The sequence below is a fragment of the Notamacropus eugenii genome, chromosome 1 (genome assembly GCF_028372415.1).
Source record: "Notamacropus eugenii isolate mMacEug1 chromosome 1, mMacEug1.pri_v2, whole genome shotgun sequence".
NCBI lineage: Eukaryota > Metazoa > Chordata > Mammalia > Diprotodontia > Macropodidae > Notamacropus > Notamacropus eugenii.
This window is the reverse complement of record NC_092872.1, coordinates 666,564,338-666,577,290: the sequence shown is the minus strand read 5'-3', so window position 1 is coordinate 666,577,290 and position 12,953 is coordinate 666,564,338. Positions and strand designations below refer to the sequence as shown.

Here is a 12,953-nt window from a genome sequence, read left to right as displayed (position 1 = left end):
CAGGGGACACTCCACTATACGTACGGATCCCTGCAGACTACATATTGACTTAGAAAACCACATGTGTTTAATATGTTATAATATATCTATTTATTAATTTATTTATTTTAAATATTTCCCAATTACATTTCAGACTGGTTTGGCCTGCACTCAGGAGTGTTGTGGACTACATGTTTGATACTTCTGAACTAGACAATAGTACAACTAGAGGAATTTAGAAGTGGTGGTCATTAATAGTCCGATGTCATCTTGGTGGGAGATCTCCAATGGAGGGCTACAGTGATCTGGTCTCGGCCTTGGGTTGTATATAATTTTTGCCAGCAAGCCAAGATCAGTCAGTCAACAAGCATTTAGTATGTGCTGAGCCCTTGAGATATAAAAAGTAAAAAAAACAAGGTCTCTCCTTAGTTGCACACTCTGCACATGCAAAATACATGCACAGTACATGGAAGGCAATCACAGAGAAGGCATTAGCAGTTAGGAGGAAATGGGAAAGGCCTCTTGCAGAACACAGGATTTGGGCTGAGACTTAAAGGGAGCCAGGGATGCCAGGAGACAGAGTTGAGCATTCTAGGCAGGAGAGATGAGCGGAAAAGGCACAAGTTTGGGAGAATGACGGCTGTGCTGGAGGAGTAAGATCATTTGCTGGGTCAGAGAATACCCAGTGGGAACTAAGAATATAAGTCTGGAAGAGTTGGATGGGTCCAGGTTGGGAAGGGCTTTAGATGTTAAACAGAGCATTTTATATTTGATCATGGAGGTAATAGGGAGCCACTGGAGTTTATAGAGTAGAAGGGTGACATAGTCAGACTTGGGCTTTAGGAAAATCACTTTGATAGTTATGTATAGGGTGTAGAGTAAGATATGACGCAGGGAGACCAACCAACCAGAAGACTACGCTACTGTTTCAGTTGTGAAGGAGGCAGAAAGGGAAGGGGAGGGAAATAAGCACTCATTAAACACCTACTATGTGCTGAGCTAAGCTCATAACAACCCTGGGAGGTAGGTGCTATTATTATTCCCATTTTACTGTTGAGGAAACTGAAGCAGACAGAGGTTTAGTGCCTTGTCTAAGGTCACACAGCTAGAAAGTGTCTGGGGTTGGATCTGAACTCAGGTCTTCCTGACTCCAGGCCCAATGCTCTATCCACAGCACCACCCAACTATTATAATAGTCCAGCTGTGGAATTAGTTCAGAGATAACGAGGGCTGGCACCAAGGTTGCAGCTGTGTGACTGGGCAGAAAGGGAATAAATACATGAGACATGTGAGGTTGAAATGACAGAACTTGTCAACAGACTGGATCAGGGGAGGCAAAGTTGGGAGTCTGTGTGACTGGAAGATGGAGGTGCCCTCAACAGTCATCAGGAAGTCGATAAGAGGAGAGAGTTTGCGGGGGAAAAGGGAGTGAGTAGTTTTGGCCATGCTGAATTTGAGTTACCTATGGGACATCCAATTTGAAATGGGCAAAAGGCAGGTTGAAATATGAAACCTGAACTTGCAGGAGAGATTAGGACTGGGTATATAGACCCAGGAATCACTTGTGTTGAATCCATGGAAACAGATGAGACATCACTGGTACAGAGAGAGATTGAGAAGTGCTCTGACAGGTAGAAGGAGAACCAGGAGAGAGTAGCATTGTGGTAACATGGACTAGAAAGAGTACTCAGATAGTGTCAAAAGCTGCAGAGAGGTCAAGAAGGATGAGGAGGGAGTACAAAGGCAACTGGCAATCAGGAAATCACTGGTCACTTTGGAAAGAGCGGCTTGAGTTGAATGACATCTGAAACCAGACTGCAGAGGGTTTCATGAGAGGAGGGGAAGTGCAGGCGCTGAGGGCAGATGGCTTTCACAAAGACTTTAACTGAGAAAGGGAGGAAAGAGAGAAGACAAGAACCAGTGGGGATAGCTGGACCAAGTGAGGGTTTTTTTAAGGAGAAAGGACACATGAGCATTTGGGTAGCTGGGAAGAAACCAGCAGACAGCAACAGGCTGATTACAGGGAGAATAAAGATGATAGAAAAGGCAATCTGTTGGAAAATACATGGAGGGCATGGGATCAAGCATTCATGGAGAGGGAGAGTCTTAGCAAAGTGGATGGCCACCTTTTTTCCTTGACACGGGGGTAAAAGAGGACATAGTAAGGGAAGATATACAAGTAATGTGAGATGAAGAGGTGGGGAGCTCTCAGCATGTCATTTTTTCTTGAATTATGAGGCAAGTTTCCTTAGCTGGGAGGGTGGGAGAAGGGGTGCCCTGAGAGACTCGAAGAATAAAATAGCTGCATGGATAGCCAATAGATTAGGGAGATAGAAAAGGACTATTCTGCTGCAGTGAGAGCCGACTTGAGATCATGGAACACATTTGCAGTGGACCCACTTGGTGGTTTCATGACTTTCTCCAGCTAAAAGGCATGCTAATCAAAACAGCAGATGATGCTAAACTAGGAGAGATTGCTAAGACACTGAATGAGAGAGTGAGTATCCAGAAAGACAGGCTGGAGCTTTGGGCTAAATCTAATAAAATGAAATTCTGAAAAAGATAAATGTAAAACTTTATATGTGGATTTGAAAAATCCACTTTACAAGAAAAGCATCAGGGAGACATGGATGGACCTGGGGTTTTAGCGTACTATAAACTCAATAACTGTCAGCAGTGTGATATGGCAACCAAAAAGCTAATGCAATCTTAGATTTCATTAAGAGAGGAATAGCTTCCAGGAAGAAGGTGGCACATTCTCTGGTTAGACCACATCGGAGATGTTGGGTTCAGTTCTGAGCAACCCAGTTTAAGAGGTACATATAAGCTGGCAAGTGTTAAAAAGAGGGGGACTAGGATAGGGAACAAAGGACTTTGAGTCTATGATATAGAGGATCAGCTAAAGGAAAGAGATGTTTAAATGGGATAACTGTCTTTGAGTAACTTAAAGCATGATATGTGGACTTTACCCTGTCTGACCTCAGAATATGAACAAGGAGCAAGGCAAACCGGCAAATTTAGCCTCTTTAATCAGAGAGGTAGTGTGGCATAGTGAATACAGAATCAGCCTCTGAACTAGGAATACCTGGGTTCAAGTGCTGCTTTTGACACATGTTGGCTTTGTGACCCTGGGCAAGTCACCTAATCTAGGCAATTCACTAAGGCTAAAAGTTGCGGAAAAGGGTGCTGGCCTGTATAGGGTTTTTTCTCATCTCGGAGTTCCCTAATACATTTCTTACATCTATGTCTGTAAAAATTTCCTAACTTTTACATCTGAATAAAAGTGGAATGGGCTGTCTAGGGAAGTGGTGGTTTCTCCTTATTGGAAGTCTTCGAGCAGAAGTGGGGGGGTTTTCTTTTGGGTATGAGTTGAACTAAATAGCCTCTGAGGCTCCTTCTGCCTCTGCACTGACACTTTCTATGGTTCATCCACTCTCACATTAGACCCCATTCTGCTCCCAGTCTTGCCTTAGCTTTCCCACTTTTGACTTCGTGTCTTATCTCCATCATCCATAATGCCCTAAATTTGTGAAACATCATTTTATTGGTATACACCACACATGGATTGTGCCATTCAGGAAAAAGTAACTGAGAACATTAACATGGAGGTCATTTCTGGGATGAATCCACTAAAACTTTACTAAGACCTATTTATGTCAACATTTTATGCTTGATGTTTTAGGGAATACAGGTGAAGGTAAATATGTGGTTCCTGCCCTTAGGGAGGTCACATTAAAAACCTGTAAACTAACCAGAGAATGATATAACACTAAATGTTAAATGTCACAAAAATTAATGACACCATTTGCTCTACTCTAGTCTGCAGGAAGGTACAGACAAGTATAGACAGGACTAGTGAGGAGAGATGTGATAAAGAGACTGGGACTTAAGCTGAAGGATGAGTAAATTTCGAACAACAATGTAGGATATGGGTATGCCAAGAGGGGCAAAAAAAAGCCTTGGGGGCCAGAATGAGTAGGACCATGAGGAAATAGCATAGAGACCATGGAAAGACCAAGCAGACCTGAGGTTGTATGTAGTCTAAGGGAAGAGATAAGATGGAAGAAATAGGGTGGGATAGGCTTTTAGGCAAAGTTTCAGGCAATGGGGTCATGTTAAGTGCAATAATTTACTTTCTGTTTCCCTTCTTAAAGAGCTCTCAACCACTGAGTCATGTATTCTTGCTGTTATATGGGGTCTATTATGTTTATCAGTCCACAGAGTCATTCATTGGCAGAGACATTAAAATACACAGGGTTACATCTTTCACCCCCTCAATTATCATGACCCTCGCACAGAACAAGAGTGGGAAGCTCATATGACTTTAGGTACTGAACACACAGACTAAGCAATCTGCAGCATTTTGCCAGGCTGGTTTTCCCTAAATTTTCCCCAGAATGGACTGTCCTGGTGGCTCTTCCAACTTTGTGGGATGTAACTAGGTCTGCTTATACAGCAATATCAACAGGTTCAAGGTAGCTTAACACAGCCAGTTGGACACTGAAAAGCACATTCAAATACATCTGTGTCTGATTACAGGAAAAAAAGGAGGAACCTGGGGACCACGGATGATACCATAGAGGAAAGGGTGACTCCAGCTTCCAGTTTGGCTCTGGGAGAAATTCTGATCCAAGGTCAATTATTTAAAGTTCTACCCCTAGGGATAGCTGGGAGCTGTGGTAGAATCACAGAATTGGGCTCCCTTCTGACTATGCTTGTAAAATAGGTCAGGTCAAGTCAAAAAGCTTTTATCAAGTACTTACTATGTTCTAGACATAGTGCTAAATATGGGAATATGAACAAGAATAAAAAGATGGCTCCTACTTTCAGGCAACTTACATCTAAAGGAGCAAGATAACACATGAAAGGGGGGAAAGAGGAAGGAGGGGATGCCAGCTTCAAGGGCACAACAGAGAAAGTCCTGAGAGTCACAAGTGCAGCCTGGAGAGGCATGAAGAAAGGCTAGCTTCTGCACCTCCTCAGGACAGAGACTGAGAGAGACACAGAGGGCACAGGGTGAACTGAATATGAAGGGGTGATATCTAAAAAAGAAAATTAAGGTTTGAGAGGAATGTACTGGGAGAAAGAGAAAGGGAGAAGTAAAATGTGGTAAATCATCTCACATAAAAGAGGGAAAAAAGAGCTTTTACAAAGAGGGGAAGGTGAGAGGGAATAAATGAACCTTACTTTCATTGGATTTGGCTTCAGGAAGGGATAACATACACAAATAATTGGGTATAGAAGTTTATCTTACCCTACAGGAAAGCAGAGGGGAAGGGAATAAGAGAATGGGGATAATAGATGGAACTGCAGATTGGGGGAAGAGGTGATCAGAAGCAAACACTTTGGTAGAGGGACAGGTCAAAGGAGAGAATGGAATAAACAGACAGTGGGACAGGATAGAGGGAAATATAGTTAGTATCTCACAACATGACTGTTACGGAAGTGTTTTGCATGACTACACATGTATAACCTTTGTCAAATTGCTTGTCTTCTCAATGAGGATAAGTGGGTGGGGAGGGGAGAAGGGAGAAAATGTAGAACTCAAAGCTTTAAAAATTAATGTCAAAAATTGTTTTTACATGCAACTGGGAAATAAGATATATAGGCAATGGGATATAGAAATCTTTCTTGTCTTATAGGGAAACAGAAAGGACGGGGATAAGGAAGGAGTGGTTATAGAAGAGATGGCAGATTAGAGGAAAAGGTAATTAAAGTACATGCTTTCCTGGGGTGGGGGGAGGGGGAAGATGAGGAGAAAATTTGAAATTTAAAATTATGTGGAAGTGAATGTTGAAAACTGAAAATATATCTCTATATCTATATCTACATATAGATACAGATTTTTTTTTTTTAAATGGAGGCTCTGAGAGGAACATGCCAGGCAGAGGGAGAGGCTTTAGTAGGGAAAGGTACTTCCAATATGAAAAGTTCAGGGCTAAAGTAAATTTCCAATGTGAAAGGTTTAGGCTCTGTCCTCTTCTCTCCTTCCCATCTTTCTGTCTCTCCTCCCTCCCTCCTTCCCCGTCTCTCTTTCTCTTTGTTCTTACTCTCATTTCTTCTCTTTCTTGTTCTCTTTCTCCCTCCCTCTCATCTCTTTTTCTCCCCTTTCCTTCTTCATCCCTCCTTCCCCATCTCTTTTTCTCTCTTCTTCTCATTCTTGTTCCATCTCCTCTCTTTCTTGTTATCTCTCTCTCTCTCCCTCCCCCTCATCTCTTTCACTCTGGTTTTCTCTCCCCCCACCTCCCTTTTCTCCTCTACTCCCTTCTCCCCCACTCTGCCCCTATCTCTGTCTTCTCCACCCCTTACTTCCACCCTTCATGTTTGTTCTAACTTGGAAATGATCATTTAAGAGCTAAGAGTGAGTCAGAGATATGTTCTTGGCCTGTCAATCTACTTTGATAATGAAAGTGAAATTCCTGGGAAGAGGAGGCCAGCTAGATAGGAGACTGAAATCTAAGGGTTGGGTAGATGAGTGGGGATGGGGGTGAGGATTGAGATTTTCTCCACCTCCCCCCCCTCACCATCCCCCTAAATGAACAATCCCAGCACTGCTTGCACTGCAATGAACACTTAGAGTGTTTAAAATCAATCAGACACTATTTGTATTTTACAGATAAGTTGTATATCACATAACAATAGCACATAAAAGTGACTTCAGGAAAGTCTCTCAAGTACCACCCCCCTTATAGGTTGAAGTTCATTCATCTTGGTAAAATGGGAAGGCTCCATTTAGAACCACATTTGCAAACATTTCAATTTTCCTGTTTAAGTCAGATATACAGCTGCATTTGAACCTGGCTAAGTTACTGCTTTGGGAAAACTCTTAATTTCATTAAAACAGTTTTCCTCCTCCACTCCCAGGAGAATGGTAGGGACCCTTAAACAAGCTAAACTATAGTTCTATTGTCCAAACAGAGGCAAGAATATTTGGGAAGCTTTGGATGAAGTGGGGGAATTTCCTATTACCTCTGGGATCCTGGTGATACCATGAGAGATTGGTCATGGGCTGCAGAACACTGGAGTGTCCTTACATGAGTTTATACAGTATGTTCTTTTCTACAGAATAGCTGAGGAGACAAGGGTGTGGTCAAAAGGTACCTATGTGGGAAGACCCCAATGACACCCCAGTATTGCCGAGCCACAGTGGAGAGCTATGATTCCTGTCCCTGTAGGCCAGGAGGAACAGGCCCTATCAAAAGGAATGGGAATTCCCTGCTCACAACCCTCCTCCACCATCCCCCAGGATTTTCAGCTATGGCCAGAAAATAAGCGAAATATAGCTAGTGTATTATCAAAGTATGAACCAATGAATGAATTAATAATTTACTAGGTACCTGCCAAGCTACAATACCATCCTTTGTTCAACATTTAAATCTCAACTCTTCCCCCAAGTCCTTCTTTATTATCCCTCTAAAAGTAGCCTCACCAAGCAATCTTTCAGTCCCTGTCTTTCTTTAATCACCAAATGGGTGTTGCCTCAGACAAACTGAGACTTGGGCAAGACCCTACCTCCAAAAGGCCAAGGCCTCCCACTGCATGCAGGGCCATCTCCAATAATCCTGATCTATATCTTAACACTGGATCCAGATGGTTCCAGAGGAGAGGGTGGGGCTGGTGACTTTGCACAACCCTCCCTCACTTAAATACAATTCACTTGCAAGTCATGACATCTTCAGATGGATGTCAAGGTCCCCTTCTAGAAAGAACAACAAAAATACTTAGGACCTTTATCTGATTGCCCAGAGATACTTAGTTTTGTACCCTTAGGGAAGTTCAACCTCTGAATTAAGTCACTGTTGGGAAACTCATTTGCTACCTCTTGCTGCATTTGGTTAAAAAAGAGGAGCTGCTATGGTCAGAGGCATGGTGAGATTCTCTTTGGTATGAAGGTATGTAAATTTCCAAGTGCAAATGAAATAAATCTAAATACTCTGATTCTGATTTAAAGTCAAACCATTAGCCTGAAGCTCAGCAGCTATCCAATGGAATTCTATGAGAAACAACAGATCTGTCTAAAAATGCCAAGTGTTCTGTGAATTATAGTGAATGTGTATGTATATGTATGCGTGTGTGTATACATATGTACTGTCAGTGTTAAAATTACAAGATGGTGTTGGGGGGGAGTTTGCCTGTGTGTGTATGTGTGTGTATATACACACATATAATTTATGGAGCTCCCACACACTCATATACACACTCATACACACACACACATACATACAATTTATGGAGCTTCTCACCACTACCACCACCACCTTGAAATGCCAAAATTTCAATTTCAATGCCGTCAATTGTTTCAGTTTTGTGTCAGAACTCACAATGTGGGTGGTTGCCTTGGACTGATCCTACACCTTGACCCAGACTCTAGAGCAAAAGGACAAAATCAGACTTGCTCATCTGGGTTTAGAATTTTGAATGTACACAACTCAATTCAGTAAGCTACTATATGCCCTGTACCCTACTTGGTACTGGGGATATAGAGACACAAAACCTCTTCTGGAGGTTTACATTCTAAAAGGGGGGGAAGAACTACATGTGCACAGAAAAGCAAATTCAAAATATGCCCAGTAAGTTCCATACACATGCAGGTGTGAGCATGCCCCCCCCTCTTCCCGTTACCCTGCCCTAGTGTTTCTCATTTTAAATTGAGGCCACGCTCACTGTTCCACTGACTGCTACTAGGTTTGGACTTTGGCCACATTACTGAGGGGTTCTGACATGGGAGAGGACAGAGCGTCCTATCCTACTTCTCTCAGCAAATTGTCTGGTGAGCACTGACTGCAGTCTGGAAGGGCAGGAATAGGTGCTGGGAGCCCAGAGCAGGATGGCTGGTCTCTCCCACTGTGGCTCCTTGCTGCCCAGGTACTCGGTGGAAGAAAGCCGAGTGTATAGACCACTGGCTTTTCCTGTCCCCTTGTTAAAGCTGCTGGAGCTCATCTGCCTTACATCGAAAGTCTTTTTACAGCTTCTCCCCACCCCCACCTCCAGAGGCCTCCACATTTTCTTGTCTTCCTATTCGACATCTTTTTCTCATTAATGTGTTAAGGCTCAAGCTATGTGCAGGGAATGATGAGAAAGAAACTTTGTGTGGGGCTCAGGATTTGTTCAAAGCCTGGGGAAAGCATTCTGGTGGGTGTATGTTTTTTATTCCTTTTATGAAAGATGCATGGTAACCCTTCCCCCCCACCCCAGTGACTTGTTTGAATATATAACTTAATACATTGCCAGAGAAATGGCTAGTTAATAACTTACTAGGTTATGTGCTGGGTATTATGGGAGAAAAGTGGCATCCATGAAAACTTTTATTGTATAATTCAGGGCGCAGGACATATGTATTTGGGGTTATAACGTACAAGGCCTCTCTTTTAAACCTACCCCACCAACACACCCTAGAATGTAAAGAAGGATATAAGGAGGGGAGTAAATACTTGTAAAAACTGAAGCTTAGAGTTAAAAGAGATTTAAGATTTGAGATTTTAATTTCTAAAATAATAGAAAACAGTCTATGTTAATAATTAGCTGAGGAAATGATGGTGATGATATTGTAAATAGTTATAGAAATTAGAATTGAAAGAGGCATGTAAGATCATCCAACACAACTTTTGTATTTTACAGATGAGAAAACTGAGGTCCACTAACAGTGATTACTAGCATTTTATATGGTTTTAATTTCTGAAGAATTTTTTTTCTGACTCAATGAGTTAGAAACATCCCTAAGATGGAAAGCAGATTGTTAACATCCTGGTTTTTACATCTGGGGAAACTGAGGCACAGGGCTGCTGTCACCTGCCCTGAATCACAGTGCATCAGAGGCAAGGCTAGCACTAAAACAATCCAGGTATTCTGGAGAGAAAGGCTACAGCAACATGACCTAAATACAACTGGTTGGAAAATGAATCTTTTGAACAAAGGTTATGCTTCTGTAGGGCACCAATAACCAGATAAGACTGAATGTGTTATACAGACCTGATCATGCTGAGGATTTTACAGCTTGAGAGGTAAAGAGTCACCTTGCTAATATGGAGACAGTACACATTGTAATATTAGAAACTTAGCAAATATTTTAATATACCCATGTTCACCCAAAGGTTCACCACGAGGGATCTGCCCAACATAGTGGAGGCCTCCCTCAGCTTCTCTTGATATCTGAAGGGTACCATGGAACACACTGGACGCCCTCTTGTTATCTCTTGCTCTTGGTATAGGACCAGTTATCTTATCTTTCTGTCATATGACTCCTTAATGATTCCTGTTCTTGATCAGAGTCCTTCATGAGTTACATGTACGTGTACGTGACTCTCTATTTCATGTTCTGCGTGTAATACATCTTCAAAGATGGCTCCACATCTTGCTGCCATATTGCAACAAGGGTATAATACTTGTACTGAAAAGATACCCCAAAGAGATCAAAGAGAGAGAGGGAAAAAAGGCCCCAAAAATATTTATAGCAGCTCTTCTCTTTATTTATTATTATTATATTCAGTGACAGAACTGGAAACTAAGGAATGATCAAATTATCGTCTTGCAATGCAATATAATGGAATACTGTGCTACAAGAAATAATGAGAATTTCAGAAAGCCCTGGGAAGACCTGTATGAACTGATGCAGAGTGACTAACACAGTAACAACAACTCTGTACACACAAATGACTTGAAAGGACTGAAGAACTCTGATCAGTGCACTGACTATCCAAGATTCCATAGCACCGATGATGGAGCATGCTACCCACCTCCTGACAGAGAGGTGGTGGACCCAGAGTGCAGAATGAGACACATTTTTTAGACATGTCCTATGTAGGAATTTGCTTTCACTCATTTATAATTGAATTTGGTATATGTGTTACAAAGGTTTTGTTTTTCTTTCCTGTCTTTTTGGGGGGAATAGATTTTTAGATCATTGAAAATATTTGACTTAATTTATAAAAAAGGAAATATGTGCTCTTGCTTTCACGGAGGCTTTCAGTAAGTAAAATATGGACCATTAGAATGGTTACTACTAACACACATTTACATAGCACATTTGTGATTTTTCAATCCTATCTATTATCTCATTAGAGTCTCACACCAACCTAGAGAGGTAGGTATAGTAGGGATTGTTATGGCACTCACCATGTGAAGCCCTAAGGTCCCACAGTCAGTAGAATAGCTAAGCCAAAGATCTTCTGACTCTCAGGACAGTGATCTTCCACCATGACATATCTGTCAAATTCCAGAGCTCCTGACTTCCAGTCCAGGCCTCTTTCTACAACATGGCTTGCCTCTCTTAATTTTTAAAATGGGGCCTCATATTCTAGAAACTTTTCCTTAAATGACTGCTAACTTTTTTTGCCTTACGAGGTAGCCTTACCCTACAGAGCCCCACTGGGTCTTCAGATGTTCCAAGAGCCCAGGCTAGTTTAGGGGCATCCTGGAAAATTTACTGAGGCCAAAGTCCTGAACCTTCAGTAGGATATGGTTGTATCAAGAGAATTTCTAGGCCTGTCCTGAGTTGGGAAGTTGGGAAGGTCACAGTGGGCAACAGAAGTATCAGCTTAAATCTGTATTAAGTGGTGATAGCTCTTTACATATACTTAAAAATAATTATGCTTTATTAATTTAACAGACATTAAAAAAAATTTTAAGTTCCTAATTCTCTTCCTCCCTTCAGCCCTTCCCCTATCTGTTGAGAAGGCAAGCAACGTAATCAATTATACATCTTCACACATACTTTTGACTTGCACTTTTTCAGCTTTATCAGACTGAATCTTCATCACACTTCCGAGAAAGATAAGCAGAATCGTGGGACAGGAAAATGGGAGTTAAGAAACTTCAGTTCTGATCTCAAGTCTCAGACACTAACCTTACTGGGCAGGTCTCCATTTTCTCATCTGTCAAATGAAGGCATGGAACAAAATCAAAGGTGCTGAACTCACGGCCAACCAGCCAAAAGCAGCTTGCCAAGCTCCCAAGTATGTGGACCAGATTAAAATGTAATTGGAAATGTTTAATAAAATAAATATAAAATATAATACAACACAGATAATGTTAATTTGTGGCTTTCTCAGTCACTATGCAGCCTGCAGGAATTAATTTCTTTCTGAGTGTGATAACACTGGATTAGATGATTTCTAAGGTACCTCTCAATCCACACATGAGTCTGTATATTACTCCCATTTGACATACAGGAAACTGAGGCACAGGAAAACGAGGTGAAATGCCCAAGGTGGCACAGTGCTCATTAGAGCCTAGGTCTCCTGACTTCTTGTGCAGGCTATTTTCACTAGATCACAATGACATTCAATTTCCTGCTGCCAATACAAATCAGGAGAAGGCAGAGAGTAAGGGGGAGCCTGAGATGTGGGCATCATCTCAGGAAATGTATCAGGGAGGCAGCACTTTCAAAGAAAACCAAACCTTTCTCAACACAATTATGACTCCTGGCCAGGGAGGTAGTCTCATTTTGGGAAAAGAGCAAAAGACTTCAGAGCCTGAAGATCTGGTTTTGAAGGTGAGCTCTGTAGGAACTGGGGCAAGTCCTTAATTCTTTTGACTTTTAATCTGTAAAATGAAGATAGGAGCTGCTATACTACCTCCCTCATAGGATTGGTGAGAGGAAAGGGATTTGGTAAGACGAAGGTGTTATGAATTAGAGTTGTTATTGGTTACCAACTGGGGTGGATTCCCAGGGTCCCATCCCTGGATCCTGATAGTCTGGTGTCATAGAGCATGCCCAATGTGGATGCAGGTGGTGTGGAGCCAGTCCCATGAGTAGGCACATATGGAACAAAGCTGCTTTGTAAGATGTCAAGGTGCTGAAAGGTCCTTTGGATACCAACTATCTCTTCTATCAGTCCAAATTCCTCCCATCACTCATTCCTTCCATTGTTTCCAGAAGACAGGTGCTGAAATACAACTATGTTACCAAGGAGGGGGTGGTACCTGAACCCATGAGTACTCTGCAAAGACAGCATGATACAAATAGGAGGAATACT

At 42.0% G+C, this 12,953-nt stretch overlaps 1 protein-coding gene across 3 annotated transcripts in view; it reads right to left on the bottom strand.

The window, feature by feature from the left end:
- THADA (THADA armadillo repeat containing) overlaps nt 1–12,953 on the bottom strand; it is a 433,436-nt gene that overhangs the window by 104,923 nt on the left and 315,560 nt on the right. The gene's annotated exons all lie outside the window — the stretch shown is intronic.